The sequence below is a fragment of the Varanus komodoensis genome, unplaced genomic scaffold (genome assembly GCF_004798865.1).
Source record: "Varanus komodoensis strain SLA01 unplaced genomic scaffold, ASM479886v1 scaffold13_3, whole genome shotgun sequence".
NCBI classification, from domain to species: domain Eukaryota; kingdom Metazoa; phylum Chordata; class Lepidosauria; order Squamata; family Varanidae; genus Varanus; species Varanus komodoensis.
The window spans coordinates 16439629-16456472 of NW_025335409.1; positions in this window are offsets into that span (position 1 = coordinate 16439629).

Here is a 16844-nt window from a genome sequence, read left to right on the forward strand (position 1 = left end):
CTATGTTTGGCAAACACATTATTTTTGCATAGTCTTCCTTCCCTCCTCACAACAAATGTATGAGGTCGATTTGGCTCGGAGTTGGTGACAGACGTAAAGTTACCCAATAAGCATCAAGACTAAATGAAGATGGGAAGCTGAGTCTCTGGTCCCAACCCAGCATTACAATGCTTTCAACATTTGAAGCAGTAGTGTATAGATAGTGTATAATGTACATTGACAGTAATTTAGGAAGCTGATCTGCTTTACTGAAGTTAATGTACAATTCTTAAAAACCTCTGTATTTGTGTGTAGCTGCTCATGTGCATACATTCCCACATACATAAACATATACATATTTCATGTTCATGGAATGAAATTATGTGTTAAGATGTATGTAATGTCATTTTTCTTTTTTCTATCTTTTCTTTTTTTCTAGAAATTCTATAATGAAAATACTTTTAAAACATGCAAACTGTGATTGTAAATTAAACAAACTACACGGATGAGAAGGACAATGCTGAGTTTTGCGTAAGAGTGTTAAGGACTAGAGCTTGAATGGATGCTCATATCTAATCAATCCTACCCTTTCCCCAGGAGTTTCTTTTTTTCTCCTTTTTTTTTTCTTTTTGCCATCAGCACAGTTAAAATTGAGTGCATTAATCCAAATGATAACATCTCAAGCAGTTATTGTTTCTCCACCGATAGCTTTGTCTGCCCAGTTTGAAATTCAGAGGCGTGAAGGAGCTGATATGGGCTCTCTGAAGTTTCTTTTCAACTATTCTGTTGATTCATCTGTGAGGAGCCTGCAAAATCTTGCATCAAAAACAGAGGGAAGCAGCTGGAGCAAAGGCTCACTGGTTGTTTTAACAGGGCAGAAAAACTTGCAAATGCAATGAACATCCACCTCCCCTTTCTTCCTGACACCCAGCTACTCCTTTCTTGCGACACAATCCTACAGTTTAGAGTTTTTGTTTTTCTTTTACTCTTCACAAATAGAATTTTGCAGTATGGTTCCACTATGTCCAAATAATAGATTTCCAGGTAGGAAGAAATATTGTGTTACACTAACCCTTGAGGAAAAATGGTGCAATATTCACCTGGTAAAGCATGCAATTATAGTCCGAAAAGAGCAACTTATGGTTCTTGGAATATTGTTTGACTGCAAGTCCCATCAGTTCTAGCCAGAACAGTCAATGGTGCAGGCTGATGGTAGTTGCCGTCCAACAGCTTCTGGAGAACCACAATTTGTTCACTCCTCTTCTAGCCTTTTATTATGGAAAATAGAATAGGCACAAACGAGCTCTAGGAGAGGAAGGCAAAATACATTCCTGAAAACATGGATATCTTTCATTTCTGCTGTTGATGAAAAATGCAGGTAGCTGTGTTTGTCTGTTGGGAATGATCCAAATTCTAAGCAACAGCAGTAGCATAATACCATAAATGGGATCAGTAAGAAGTCATAAAATAGTAAGCTACTTTGCAACTCTTGCAGAACTTTTTGTCAGGCTAGATGATAAAAATGGGTGTGTAGAAATAGATACTTCTGCTAAATGGCATGATGAAAGCCTCACATGCAGTATTTTTATTTACCGACAGTGACCTCTCCTTCCAAAAGCTGATATTATTGAACAAGATTATATTATTGCAGTGGTTGATGAAGTGTATCAAATAATGATCAACTTCCTGTGTCCAATTTCTGTATATTAGGTTTCAATAAATAGTTTCCCTCACCACCCTGTCCCCAGTCAAATGCAGCCTATCAGATATAAAATTGGAGGATCAGCACAGTTTCCAAGTGCTTGGCAGATTCAAAAATATTTCCAGCTTAACTTTGACTTTGGTGAATCAGTTGTTGTGCAGGTCTGAACTTTACATTGAAACCATCAGTTATTCCCATTTCTGAGTTTCTCTGTTTCTGCTGAACCTTAAAAGACAAGGTGAGTTACAAAAGAGTCAACTACAATTGGCAAGATCAGAAATACTTAGGTCATTCATCCCAGAAGAAGTAAAACATAAAATGAAATATAGTGGTTGATGGTGGATAAAATTCAATTCACACTTTCATAGTATTGACAAGCTTAGATACACAACTCCACTGAATTGCTTTTTAGTCTGCTTCAAAGTGGCTTAACTTGGAGAACAGTAAGACGAAAGGGCTATTCACATAACACAAGAGCTCACAGTGAGGCTGTGGTAATTGTGGCAACTATTTTCAATATTCAGTGCTCGCTTGAAGCTGTCACATGCAACTCTAGAAAGCACATGTTATGCAAGAGTTGTTTAACCCTTGCATAACCCGTGGTCTGTTTTAGGCTTGTATGAGCATTGTTCAAACCTCTCAAAACTAATTCACGACGCAACCCCTGCACAGGTTGCATTTGCGAGATGGCCCCTGTGGGTGTTATGAATATGGCCAATTATACTTTTTTACAATTGACATTTGCCTGTGGTGAATCACAGCTCATTTTAGGCAACAGTTAAAGAAGCTTTTGAAATTGGGAAGTCTGTTTTAAAGGTCCAGGGTGTGGGTGGTTGGGTAACAGATGATGCACGAGGACCTAGGAAACAAGGCAAGGTGGTCAGAGCCAGCAAACAATTGCAAGTCCTAGTCTCAAGTCCAAATTGCAAACAGGCCAAAGTCAAACCAGAAGTGTGTTGTAGCACAATCCAGGAAACAAAGGTGTATTCAAACAGAAGCCAGAAGTCAAAAGCCAAGGAAAGAGTACAAAGTAGCACGTATATTTAAACAAGGAGTGGGGTCTGGGGTCAAGAGCCAAACACAGCACAAGGCTCAGTACACTGAAGGGCAGTGTTGCTGAGACAGCTTCTGGTGGGAAGAGCCAGCTCTTAAATAGCTCTTCCTCCAGGGCTCATGGGTGCTCATGGGTGGTGCTCATGGGTGCCCTGGCAGCTGCAGCAGTGTGGGACAAATCCTGTATCAACCAGGGCTGTTATTCTGATGCTTGGCAAGCAGGAGGAGCCCTGAATCTGCCCAAATCTTGACATGTATACTGTATATGATTCCTATCAGATCAGGGGTGGGGAAGCTGTGACTCCTTCTGTTTAGTTGGACGGCAGCTTCCTTCATGCCTCACCACTGGTCTTGCTGGCTAGAGCTGTTGTGAGCTGCACTTCAGACACAGAGAACAAAAAGGTGGAAAGACAAGCTAGTACAAGAAGAAAAAGAAAAGGAGACTCAAACTCTCATGGATTATTTTCATAAAGTAGTTACTCCCTCCTCAAAGTTGCCCATATTAGAAGCGAGCATAATTTGGGAGCCACCAAACTGAACACAGCTTACCTAGCCATTCCTTAGGGTAGCTAGGTGTTCTATTTTGCAGGTGACAGTCCTCTATTTTGGACAGCTAGCACAGGGCAAATATCTGCAAATGTCCTCTGTTTGATGGGTTGCCTGTTCAAGTCAAAGAACCAAAAGGAAGGAGAGAAAGATTGGTCTTAGTACCTGGCCCGTGGGTAGGCACACAAGCCATTGGGCCAGTCTTCCCCACTATGGTGAGATGCATTATCATTCAATTTCAGTGGCACTTACTGTTTCTGCATTTGCACCAATACATGGATATTTACATAATATAAAAATGCAAATCTTAGCTCATGGGTGATGCCATCTTAACTCTGGTGAGAAGGAAGCTCAACAGTCCCCCTCTATGGTGCAGTCCAAGGCACTCCACCTACCCAGACTTATCAAGCTGCTGAATGGACATGCTGGGTTTCATTCAGCTTGGTGAGTGATAAATAAGCAGGAAAAGCTTGAAGCTCTCCTGGGAATATTATTATTATTATTATTATTATTATTATTAGAACATTTCTATGCCGTCCCTTGCCGAAGCCTCGGGGCGGCTTACAACACAATAAAATACAATACAATACAAAAATAACAATATAAAATTAAAGTTAATAATATAAAATAAATAAAAAATATAAACGATATAAAAGAAGTTATAAAAGAAAAGTTATAAAGGAAAAGAAAAAGAAAAGGAAAAGAAAAAGAAAAGGAAAAGAAGTCGCCCTGGCCAGAATAGGAGGGTATGATCTGTTGGGAATCACAGAAACTTGGTGGGATGAAAGGCAAGTCTGGAATGTGAACATAGAAGGGTTTCACCTTTTTAGAAAGGACAGGAAGGGAAAGAGAGGTGGGGGTGTGGCTTTATAACGTCAGGGAAGGGATAGGATGCAGAGAGATAGAAGGCAGCACAGATGGGGATTCGGTAGAGGCAGTCTGGGTGAAACTTAGGGGTTTTGACAGGGAAAGAGACCTGACAGTGGGGGTATGTTATTGCCCTCCAGGTCAACTTGAGACCCTGGATGATGTCCTGACAGACCAGATTCTAAGGATATCTTGGGGGAGAGACACAGTAATTGTGGGAGATTTCAATCTCCCGGATATTAGTTGGGAGACTCACTCGGCGGTGACAGCCAGGTCACGTCGCTTCCTAGAAGCTATAGAGGGAGGGTTTTTCACACAGAGGGTCCAAGAGGCGACGAGGGGGGGAAACATCCTTGACTTGGTCTTGACCAGTAGGGAGGAGCTGATAGATGAAGTACAGATTAGGGGAGCTCTGGATGCGAGTGATCACTCCATCCTATGCTTTGAGATCAGGGGACTGGGGACGTGCAGCAGGTCGAGCACTAGAAGCTGGGACTTCAAGAGGGCTAAACGAAGTGGAAGATACAGCTAAAGCCTATGTCAGGGGACTGATAATAACCTACTCAGCAAAAAGAAAAAGAAAAAGCAAGAGCAAGCAACATTAGTAGAAGAACTGAGGAAATGGGAACAAGAACTGCAGGAGGATCCAACAAAAAGAAATCTTAGGGTCCGAATGAATACTTTAAAGCACAAATTGAATCTCTTGGATACAAATGAACTTATTAAGCAAATGAAACTGGCTAAACAGAATTTTTTTGAAAATGCTAATAAACTGGGGAAGTGGTTAGCATATAAAGTAAAAAAAGAAAGAGAGAAGTGGCTGATTTCGAAACTGAAAGATGGAGAAGGGCGACTACAGGTACAAAATACACAAATCAAGAAAATAGCTGAAGATTTTTTTGCAAGAGGAGGAGGAGATTTTGATCGAGAAGGTAAAAGAATACATTCGAAAGGGAGACTTACCAAAGCTACCAGAAAAGTATCAAAAATTATTGAATCAAGAAGTAACAACTATGGAAATAACAGAGGCAATCATGCGACAAAAGAATGATAAAACCCCTGGTCCGGATGGACTACCAGCTGAATTTTACAAATCTTTTGAGGGAGTTTTTGCTACATTTCCTAAAGATATATGTAATGAAACATTGTTAAATGCTAAAATACCAGAAACTGGACAGGGGTAAATATCACATTAATACCGAAAGAAGATATGGACTTAACACAGATTCAGAATTACAGACCTATATCATTACTAAATGTGGACTATAAAAATTTTGCCTCTATATTGGCAGAAAGGTTGAAGAAGTTTTTAATAGACTTTATTCATCCAGACCAAAACGTTTTCCTGACTAAAAGACAAATGAAGAACAATCTGAGGACTATCTTGGATATCCTAGAATACTATGAGACACACACGGAAAAATCAATGGCTCTACTGTTTTTGGATGCCCAGAAAGCCTTTGATAATGTTAATTGGCAATTCATGGAGCAACAGATGGCTCAAATGGAGTTTGGGGGAAAATTCATGAATGCGATATCAAGCATCTATCAAAGACAATCGGCCAGGATTTTAATTAATGGAGAACTTACAAGGGCTATAGAAATGCCTGTTGTCACCCCTATTGTTCATTCTGACTTTAGAGGTCTTGAATAGAAATGTCAGGGATGACAAGAACATTAAAGGTACTAAAATTAGAGATGAAAATTATAAATTGAAAGCATTCACAGATGATTTGGTCTTTATAATAGAGGAACATTTATAACAATTCCTAAACTTTTACAATGGATTGAAGACTATGGTGAGGTTACGAGGATGAAAATAAATAAAGAAAAAATGAAAGTTTTAGTTAAAAATTTTACACAAGATCAGAAAAAAAGTCTCCAAGAACAAGTGGACTTGCAGATTGTTAAAAAGGTTAAATACTTGGGAATCTATCTTACAGCTAAATGCACAACTTTGAAAGAAGACAATTATGATAAATTATTGAAGGATTTTAAAGGTGATCTGGAAAAATGGGCCAATTTACAATTGCCTTTGATGGGAAGAATAGCACTTGTTCAAATGAATATACTACCAAAACTTTTGTTTTTGTTCCAAATGAGTCCCGTAAAAATTGATAAAAATTTTTTTGAGGATTTAAATTTTCAAATTTCGAGATTTATTTGGAGAAAAACGAAAGCAAGGATTAAACTAAAACTGCTTCAGGAAACCAAAACGAATGGAGGTTTTGGTCTTCCTGATTGGATGTTGTACTATCAAGCGTCTATTTTAACTTGGCTAAAAGAATGGATAACCTTGCAAAATAAGAGAATTTTGTATCTTGAAGGTCATGATTTGCAAATGGGTTGGCATGCTTATATGTGGTACAAGAAGGTTAAGTCTTATGGGACTTTTTTAAGTCACTTTATCAGAAGATCATTAATGTCAGTGTGGGAAAACTTAAAGTCAAAATTGTATAATAAATTACCAAGATGGCTTTCACCTATGGAAGCTTTTGTGTATCCAAATGTATTGAATTTTGAAGGGATCATAAGATATGATGATATTTTGGATAAGGATGGAGGCCTGAAACTAGATCAAGAAATACAAGAACAGGGACTCAGTATCTCTTGGTGGTATAAGGTGCAGATGCAATCAAGATATGCTAAAGATTGTAAATAATAATAATAATAATAATAATAATAATAATAATAATAATAATAACAACAACAACAACAACATTTCTATGCTGCCCCTTGCCGAAGCCTCGGGGCAGCTTACAACACAATAAGATACATTGAAATACAATAGAACACAATAAATTACCACTAAAGCTGTGGGAGAGAAATATTAAGGTAACTTTAGCAACTTCGTATAAAGAAAATTTATATAAAATGTTTTATAGATGGTATTTGTTGCCAAGTCGATTAGCTAAGATGTTTCCAAATATGTCAAATGGATGTTGGAAATGTAAACATGATGTGGGTACTTTTTACCATATGTGGTGGACCTGTGAATATGTGAAAAAGTATTGGATTAAAATACATAAATGGCTTGAGGAAATGCTACAAAAACCCCTAGCTTTTAAACCTGAAATCTTCTTGCTAGGCATTATACCAGAAAATATTAGCAAATAAGAAATGTATTTGATGCTACATTTAATCACAGTGGCGAGGATTGCGCTTGCTCAATACTGGAAGAGTGAGGAATTACCCACTGAGGAACTGATTTTAAAAATGGTTCTGGACTGTGCAGAAATGGACAGATTGACTCTATTACTGAAGGAGAAAGAAGATACTGACTTCTATCAAACTTGGGACCTTTTTTATGATTGGCTGGAGAAATGGGACTAAGCTTAGATTTAAAGATCTTTTTAAATTTTTATAAATCGATTTGAATATGATTATAGAATGTTAAAAAGATATGTTATAGGGGGCTGACCCAGTATTTGATGATTGATGTTTTTTAGTTTTTAGTTTAAGATCTTAATAAAAATATTTATAAAAGAAAAAAGAAAAAGAGGGCCAACTTTGGCCAACTGAAGGCCAGACTGGGGAAAGTCTCCTGAGATAGCTTACTGGAAGGTAAGCAAGTTGAGGAGGGGTGGATGGCACTCAAAAGGGAGGTTTCACAAGCGCAAACCTTGACAATACCTCTAGTTCAGGCATGTCCAAATTCCGGCCCAGGGGCCAATTGCGGCCCATTTTCAAATTTTGAGCAGCCTGCAGTCTCTTCTCCCTGCTAGCTCAGTCTGTCACTCAACCCTACCGGCCAACGTTTTTCCCTTCACTGCACAGCGGTTCCCTCAGCTGTCCCCTGCTGCCTCCTGCTCCTTCAAGGCTGGTGGTTATATTTCACCAGAAGATGGCAGTAGACCTGAGTCAGCACTCTCGCCGCGTGACCCTTGTGACACAGGGCTTGTGTGCCCATTTCTAAAATGGCGACTGTAACTAAAAAAAAGGAAAGTTGACAGCGAGGGCCTCCGCTTCCAGAACAAGTGGAAATTGGAGTATTTTTTTCACTGAAATACGAAACAACTGTGTCTGCCTAATTTGCCAAGAGACTGTGGCTGTTTTCAAGGAATTCAAGAGGCACTACCAGATGAAACATTCTAACTACAACAAGCTAACTGGGAAAGAACGCGGCGAAAAATTGAAGGAACTGGAAGCTGCTGTAATGGCACAGTAGCGCTTTTTCACAAGAGCCCGTGAGTCAAATGAAAATGCCACAAAGGCGAGCTACGAGGTGGCAATGCTGATTGCCAAGCACTGCAAACCTTTTACTGAGGGTGAATCTATTAAAGACTGCGTGATGAAAACGGTGGAGAAAATTTGTCCTGAGAAGAAGCAAGAGTTTGCCAATGTTTGCCTGGCTCATAACACTGTGGTACAGAGAACTGAAGATGTTTCATCTGATATTAAGAGACAGTTAGAGGCAAAAGGAGTGGAGCTTGACTTTTTTTCATTAGCCTGTGACGAAAGCACGGATGCATCTGACACCGCTCAGTTATTGATTTTTTTGAGAGGAGTGGACAATGACATGAACGTGAGTGAAGAGCTACTTGACCTCCAGAGCCTTAAGGACCAAACAAGAGGAACAGATTTATTTGTTTCTGTTTGTTCCACCATAGATGACAAGAAACTACCATGGAATAAAGTCACTGGGATTATTCTGGATGGCACACCTGCCATGGCTGGTGAGCGAAGTGGATTATCAACCCTAGTCTGTAACAAAGCCAGCAAAGAAGGAGGCAAAGCTATAAAACTCCACTGTATTATTCACCAACAAGTTCTCTGTGCCAAACATCTGAAATATGATCATGTTATGAAACTGGTGATGGAGGTTATTAATTATATTTGCTCCAAAACCCTGTGCCATCGCCAGTTTCAACAGTTTCTACTCGACATCCAGGCTGAATACGGAGATGTTGTGTATCACAACAAGGTAAGATGGCTCAGTTGGGGGTCTGCACTGCAGCACTTCTACTCTCGTAGGGAGGAAATCGGACCATTCTTGGCAAAAAAGGGACAACCGATGCCAGAGCTATCTGATCCTGTTTGGCTGGCTGATTTTGGATTTTTAGTTGACAGAACACGGCATCTGAACATGCTGAACACGACCCTTCAGGGGCAAAATGCAGTGGTAAGCCAACTGTATTTACATATCAAGCCTTTGGGACCAAGCTGCTACTTTTCCAAAGGCACCTGTCACAAACGCAGCCCAATACCACACATTTCCCATCGCTGCAGGAAATAATGACCAGTTTTCCACAGAACAATATGAGTGTGCAAATAAGGAGGTATGAAGCAGACATCTCATCTCTGGCTGAAGAGTTTCAACAGCACTTTCAGGATTTTGCAGCTATTGAAAAGGAGATCATGCTTTTTTCATCTCCTTTCTCTGTGGACCCTGATGACGCTCCAGACCACCTGCAGCTGGAGCTCACTGAGCTGCAGTGTGACGCCGAGTGTCGCAGTCGGCATCAACAGCTCCCTCTTGTCAACTTTTACCGCCAGCTGGATAAAGACAGGTTCCAAGAGATTCGAACATTTGCTAAGAAAACGCTGAGCTTGTTTGGTTCGAAATACTTGTGCGAGAAGACATTCTCGGTTATGAACATTAACAAGAACTGCGTGAGAACGAGACTAAGTGACTTTCACCTGCGTGACATCTTGTGCATCAAAACCACTGTTTTTGAGCCAGACCTGGCCTATATAATGCAGTCGAGATCTCAGTATCACCCTTCACATTAGTGCAGTTAAGTTATTTGTTTAGTCTTTCATAAAATAGTTCATTTGCATTTAATGTTAATGGTTCAAAGAATGTCAGGCTGAGTGGTCGGCCCCCACACATTTTCACTTCACCAAATCTGGCCCTCCTTGCAAAAAGTTTGGACACCCCTGCTCTAGTTAGTAAGGTGGGGAGGTGGAGGAGAGTGCCACCATGGATGTGAAAGGAGGTGGTTAGAGGGATTAGACAAAAAAGGAACCTCTGTAGGAAATGGGGACTGGAGAAATAGACAAAAGGGTATACCGGGAGAAGAAGGCCCATTGCAGAAGGATTCTTCGCAAGGCTAAGGCTGATTATGAGCTGAGACTTGCCAATAATATCAAGAGCAACAAAAAGGGCTTCTTTCAGCATGTAAATAGGAAGAGGAAGGGGAGACAAGTGGTGGGACCACTAAATAAGGAAGAAGGAGATCCAGTGACTGGTATGAGGGAACAGGCACAGATGCTAAATGCCTATTTTGCTTCTGTGTTCTCCCCAAAGCAGGATAGGGGATATCCGCACAGGAGATTAGATGAGGCAGGGGACTTAGGGGCAACAATTAGACTCATCCCCCTTGAAGTCAAGGGGCTTCTCAGGGAATTGGACATTACAAAGGTGCCAGGCCCTGACGGGTTACACCCGAGAGAGAGTTGGCAGGGGTTCTCTCATGCCTGCTGGCCTCCATTTTTGAGGCATCGTGGAGAACGGGTGAAGTTCCAGAGGACTGGAGGGTGGCATCAGTGGTCCCAATTTTCAAAAAGTTTAGTAGAAGGGACATGGGGAATTACAGACATGTTAGTCTTACGTACATTGTAGGAAAAACAATGGAAAGGCTAGAGAGAGATCTAGTGATGCTAGATAGGGAAAGGAGGCTGACAGCCACACAACACGGCTTCTGCAAAAACAGGTCCTGCCAGACAAACCTTGTGGAATTCCTTAACAAGGTTTCGAGATGGCTAGATGGAGGGGATGCAGTGGATGTGGTATACCTGGATTTCAGCAAGGCCTTTGACAAAGTACCCCATGATATCCTGATTGAGAAACTGAGGAGTTTTGAGATACATCAAAGCACTGTCTGGTGGATTTGGGCATGGTTAACTAACCGAAAGCAGAGGGTAACCATTAGTGGGAAATCATCAGGATGGTGGCCAGTGACAAGCAGGGTCTCCCAGGGCTCTGTCCTGCAGCCGATCCTGTTTAATCTTTTCATCAATGACGTGGAAGAAGGGGTGAACAGTCTGCTGATCAAATTCGCAGACGATACTGAAATTGGAGCAGTGGGCACAACTGAGGAGCAGGTGCTCCAGATCCAAAAGGATCTGGACAGACTATGGAAGTGGGCAGGAGACAACAGGATGGCGTTCAATGTGCATAAGTGCAAGGCCTTGCACTTGGGGCATCGGAATAGCTGTCATAAGTACAGGTTAGGTGACAAGTGGCTGGAGAGCAGCACTTGTGAAAGGGACCTCGGGGTGCTGATTAACTGCAGGCTAAACATGAGTCAGCAATGTGATGCGGTGGTCAAGAGGGCAAACGCCACCCTTGGTTGCATAGCCAGAAGTGTGGCTTCTAGATCAAGAGAGGTATTACTACCACTCTATACGACTCTGGTGTGCCTGCAACTGGAGTATTGTGCTCAGTTTTGGGCCCCTCATTACAGAAAGAACATAGCCAGGTTAGAGTCAGTGCAACATAGGGCCACAAGATTGGTGGCCGGTTTGCAGGGGATGCTGTATGAGGCGAGACTGAGGGAACTGGGTCTCTTCAGCCTGGAGAAGAGGAGACTCAGAGGGAATATGTTGGTGACATACAGGTATGTGAGAGAATGTCACACGGAGATGGGTGGAGACCTGTTCTCCCCTGCAGAGGAAGGCAGGACGCGCTCCAACGGAGCAAAGCTCAGGGAACCAAGGTTCCATTTGGATGCCAGGAAGCACTTCCTGACAGTCAGGACCCCAAGGGTGTGGAATGGGCTTCCACGAGAGGTCGTTGAGGTCCCATCGGTGTGGGTGTTCAAGGATAGGCTGGACGTCCACATGGTGGGCATGTCGTGAGCGGAGCCGGCTGGTGCCGGGAGTCAGACTAGATGGCCTGGTAGGCCCCCCTTCTGACTCACTCTGTCTCTATTTTTCTAAATTCTGTGGACCTGTCCCATTTGAAATATTGAGTGACTTTTAAAAAGTCACACCTACTGTATCCTTTCCCTATTGCTCTTGTTGGCCTCCTCACAGTTGGCTCATCATTTTGCTGTGCTGGTGTGAATCTGATTCACCCAGAGAGTCAAATGGTCTGCCTTTTCTTATTGTATCAACTGCCTTCACCTCCAGGCTAAGCCAAGTGTCTGTGCTGTATTAGTTCTAAACAGGAAGACAGGGCTTCACCACCTTTAACATAATTGTACAGAAGAAACAATTGTCATGCAAACAATGCCTGCCGAACTTCCCTCTTGTGTACAACCACTTGCTTCAAATGAGAAGTGGCATGTAAATATTGCGAGTAACGTGGAAACTATTAAAGAGTCAAGAGCCCATCCTCCTTTGCATCAGGAGCCCATCCTCCTTTGCATCAGGTCAGGCTCCTATATTCTCTTCGATTATTAAACATTGCCAAGAGCAGGAAAGCACCACAAAGGCAAACCACATGGGAGAAAGAACTGCTAGGAATGTTTATGCATTTGAAACAGAGCAGAGGGACTGGCAAAAAGCAGGTAACAAAGCAGAAAGTTTGGGTGACAGAGTTCCAAGTGATCTGGGAGCTGCCAACAGAGCAGTTTTTGCTTGAACAAGGACTATACATTCCATTTTAAATATATATATATATATATATATATATATATATATATATATATAGCCAGAAGCCCAAACATTGTCACATGCAGATAGTGGTAAATCCAAGGACGCACAACCCTTTGGAAAGCAATTTTATTGCCACCCAAAGGATGCCAGTTCAGCTATTTGGGCAACCAGAAAATATGGAATAATTCACATCCTCCTTGAGACTTATACGGTAATTATTACTATTTTTTTCCTTGAGTCTGTACAGTTCCAATGGGATTTTCCATCAATTCTAATTAAAAAGAACCCTCTCCCCTCCCCTTCCTGACAGCTGTTCCTCTAAGAACGTTATACCTTTTAACGGTTAAAATACAGGAATAATACAGCTCCCACAAAGAGTATTGATGTTTCATTCTTGATAGTGTTTAAAAAATCTGGATTCTTTGGGGCAGATTGACCAAAGAATAATTCTTCTCAGCCTTTATTACTAGATCAGGGAGAGGCAATCTGGTGTCCCCTAAATGTTTTGGGGGACATTACATTACAGCAGCCATCCTTCCTGACCACTGGTCATCCATGCTTGAGCTTAATAGGTTTATAGTCCAAAACAACTGGAGGGTACCAAGTTTGTCCTAAGTGATTCACCTTGGAAAGAACCTTCCAGTTGCCTTTGAATTTTGCTTTGGATGAAATTTGTTGTCAACTTAGAGATGAGCTGTAAGCTTTCTCCAGGCTTATCAACATTTTTTTGGCTTCCCCTGAAATCCTTTAGACACATCACTTGAAGAAAAATCTGAAAGCAGTGAAGTTGGGCAGAAATCTTTCTAGAGCTTTATTTTTCCATGAGTTCATCAGTAAAAAACAAACAGATGCCAGGTGCAAATATGAGATGAGGCCAACTTGGCAGTTTCAAACTTGTAATAAATGTTTTTCGGCTGACTATCCCCAGCATACATATGTCATCAGAAAATATATATGTCCCACAGTGAAATGGAACTAATAAGCAGTGACAGTGAAACTGAAGGTGCCGCAACAACCTTAGTGGAAAAGAGATGAACTCTCCTGAAAAAGATGAGTGGTTGGCAGCATATAATTGGCTTGCTAAACTTAATTAGTGTGCCAACAGAGCCACACTAATTAATTTTCATACTGCTTTCCACTTAAAACAGAACAATGCAAGGGATATACATGCTGCTGTATTTAAAGTTTCACAAGTATTGCCATAAAATTATATACCTAATATAGCATTTAGATCACATGAAAGGTGCACCCCAATGTCTCACACTCTTGAAGACATGAATGTCTGAATTCATCAACACGAGAAGTATGAAACAAAGCAAACTGGAAACCATACAGTAAGAAATGGAATGGTTAAACATTGCAGTACTTGGTGTGAGCAAGCTGAAGTGAGACATTTTCAGTAAGGCAAACATAAAGTGTTTTTCTCTGGAAATGAGAAACCAAGGAGAAATGGAGTTGTTCTAATAATGAGGCAAGATATAGCATAGGCAGGAAGGAGCTATAATGAAAACTCTGCCTAAACCATATCAGCCAGAATTCTTTGGAAACCTATCAACATAATCATCATTCAGGTCTGTGCTTCAACAACAGATGCTGAAGGAGAAATAGAAAACTGTTGTGCAGGTGTTCCAGAGGAAACTGATAACCCACCAAAACTGTCAGGATTAGAGCCTGATCCATCCTGCAGGGGTCTGCAGAACCCGGAACGAACGTGTAGGTGAGGGTAGGGAACAGGTGTGTTGCCATTATGCAGTGCAGGTGGAAGTCCTGGGGAGCGGCATAAAAGGATTCACTGTTCCACTGCTGCTGGCCATCGTGCGATGGCCTGGTCTGGGGGCTACTTCATGCTTTGACTTTCGGCTTTGCCATAAATCAAGCGCTTGCAGCAACCCCATGAATGAGTGCCTCCAAAATGTCCTGTCCTTGACAGCCCTGTTTGGCTCTTGTAAATTCAAGGCTGAGGCTTCCTTCATGAAGCCAACCCATCTCATATTGGGTCTTCATTCTTTCTTCTGCCTTCAACTTTCCCCAGCATGATTTTCTTTTTCAATGATACTTTCTTATGAAGTGTCCAAAGTGGGACAGCTTTAGTTTTACAATTTTTTCTTCAAGAGGAAGTTCTGGCTTGATGGCACATAACAGCAACAAAGTGTCTGTGGGATGTGGATTATTATTAGCATTTGACAAGAAGATGCTGAAGCATGTGCTTATGTTGAACAATGGGCGGTAAAGGTATATGAAGGCACCCAGAACCCCACCAATTTGGAGGTTTTACATGAACACGCAATATCCCACTGGATATATCCATGGATCCAAGAAGAAAACTAGTGTCATGTGACCTATTTGAGGGGTTATAATCAAGGAGTTAATGTTGTTTGAGACTGAATTAAATGAAAGCATCCTTGTATCCTGTACCAAGCAGGCTTCTAACCAATATTACCAACAATATTTTTGTGCTGGAGTGAACTTGACTTTGATTTATCCCCAAATATCTTCCACTGCATTCTTTTGAGAGTGTAGTAAAATCAGAAATGCAGCATAAAAAGCAATCAGGTTCACTTCAGATCTTCACCTTGATGCAATATTCTCATTACCTTTCTTTTCTCCCTCTGCCTTCTGGTGGCCTTTTTATTTAAATGCTTTTTTTAAAACATGTGAAGAGAATCATTATGAAGAATAGGGAAGAGCCTGCAAACATAGTAATTATTTGTAGTCTGCCAGTGAAAAAGTTCTTTATTGCACAACCATAAACCAATGCAAACAATAAAAAGAAAATGATATGAGTAAATGGTCTATTCCACATGGAAATATCAGTTAAAGCAAGAAATAAAAGGATGCATAGTCTGGTTCAAAGATTTTGAGATTGTGGCTTGTGGTCCATTCAGATGACCTTCAGAAAGCTTACAGAAGAGTCAAGAATATCTGTACTTAGTCCTGGCATTAATTTTTCTCTCCTGTGAGCAGAAACTGAGACCATTTTGACTAGGGCCAGATTACAAATTACTGAAGAGGGTAAGTGTCCCTGGCACAGGGCCAATGATTTTCCACATACAGCAGTGGGTAGCATGCAGAATCCCCTCTAAAATTTATTATTTATTTGCTGCAAAGCTGCTTACAAAAATTAACCCCTGCAAGAATAATGAGCAGATAACAGACAAAATAAAATGCTAAAAATAACATATAACCCTTCAGAAAACCCTGAAGAAAATGACAGGAAAGATCAATTATCTCTGAGCATTGGCTTGCAGAATGATCGCAGCAGAAGTCTGTTCAGTGATGCCTGATTCATTTTCAAGTAGTCTTCAGAAAGTGCTGATGTCATCTAAGATGTCTGGCAGGGATGGTCATCACTAGACTTCAGCTGGAAAGCATCCATGCCCACACTAGGCAAGGTCATGCACAGTTGGTTATAACTAGTCATGCACAGATTGAACTTCTGAACAAACATAGTTCTTTGAGTGTGCACGCCATTCCAGATGTCTGTGACCCTCCAAACTCAGAGGTTTATGGGCATCGTATGCAGTGCAGAAGCAGCATGGAAGCAAAATTGGCTGTCATGTTGCTCCTGCCCTGCACAAACATAAATGGCTGATTTCAGGCTTCTTGGAGCACGAAGGAAGGTGAGGTGAGGTGAGATGAGATAAGATGAGGAAGGTGAGATATGAAGTACCCACCAGGATACTTCATATCAAGACAGTACCAGTCTCCTGGGGCACTCACTCAGTCTTGTCTCTGCGGTCACTCTCATGACATTGAGGATGCAGCCAGCTCACTTGTCTCCGTGCTGGCTGCAACTGGGGTATGGGGAGGGAGCTCCAAACTTGGGACCCAGCTAGGAGGTGGAACTACTTTTCTGGCCTTGCAGCAGGGTTTCTGCACGAGCATCCCCAGAGTTGTACTGTAAGCAACCAGACATTCTGTAGCATGCTTTCATCTCAGTCAATCTGGACTAGGGCATCCTTGCTACAAGTGTCATCTTTTGCCTGTAAATGCAGGCTTATGGGTTCTTTAAATAAATTATACAACTATGGAAGAACATGTAGCTTGCATATTGTCTCGAAAGGTGACTGAGTCTCTGTTGCATAAATGACAAGATAGAGCATTCTCTCTCTCTCTCTCTTTCACACACACACTCACACACACACACCTGTTA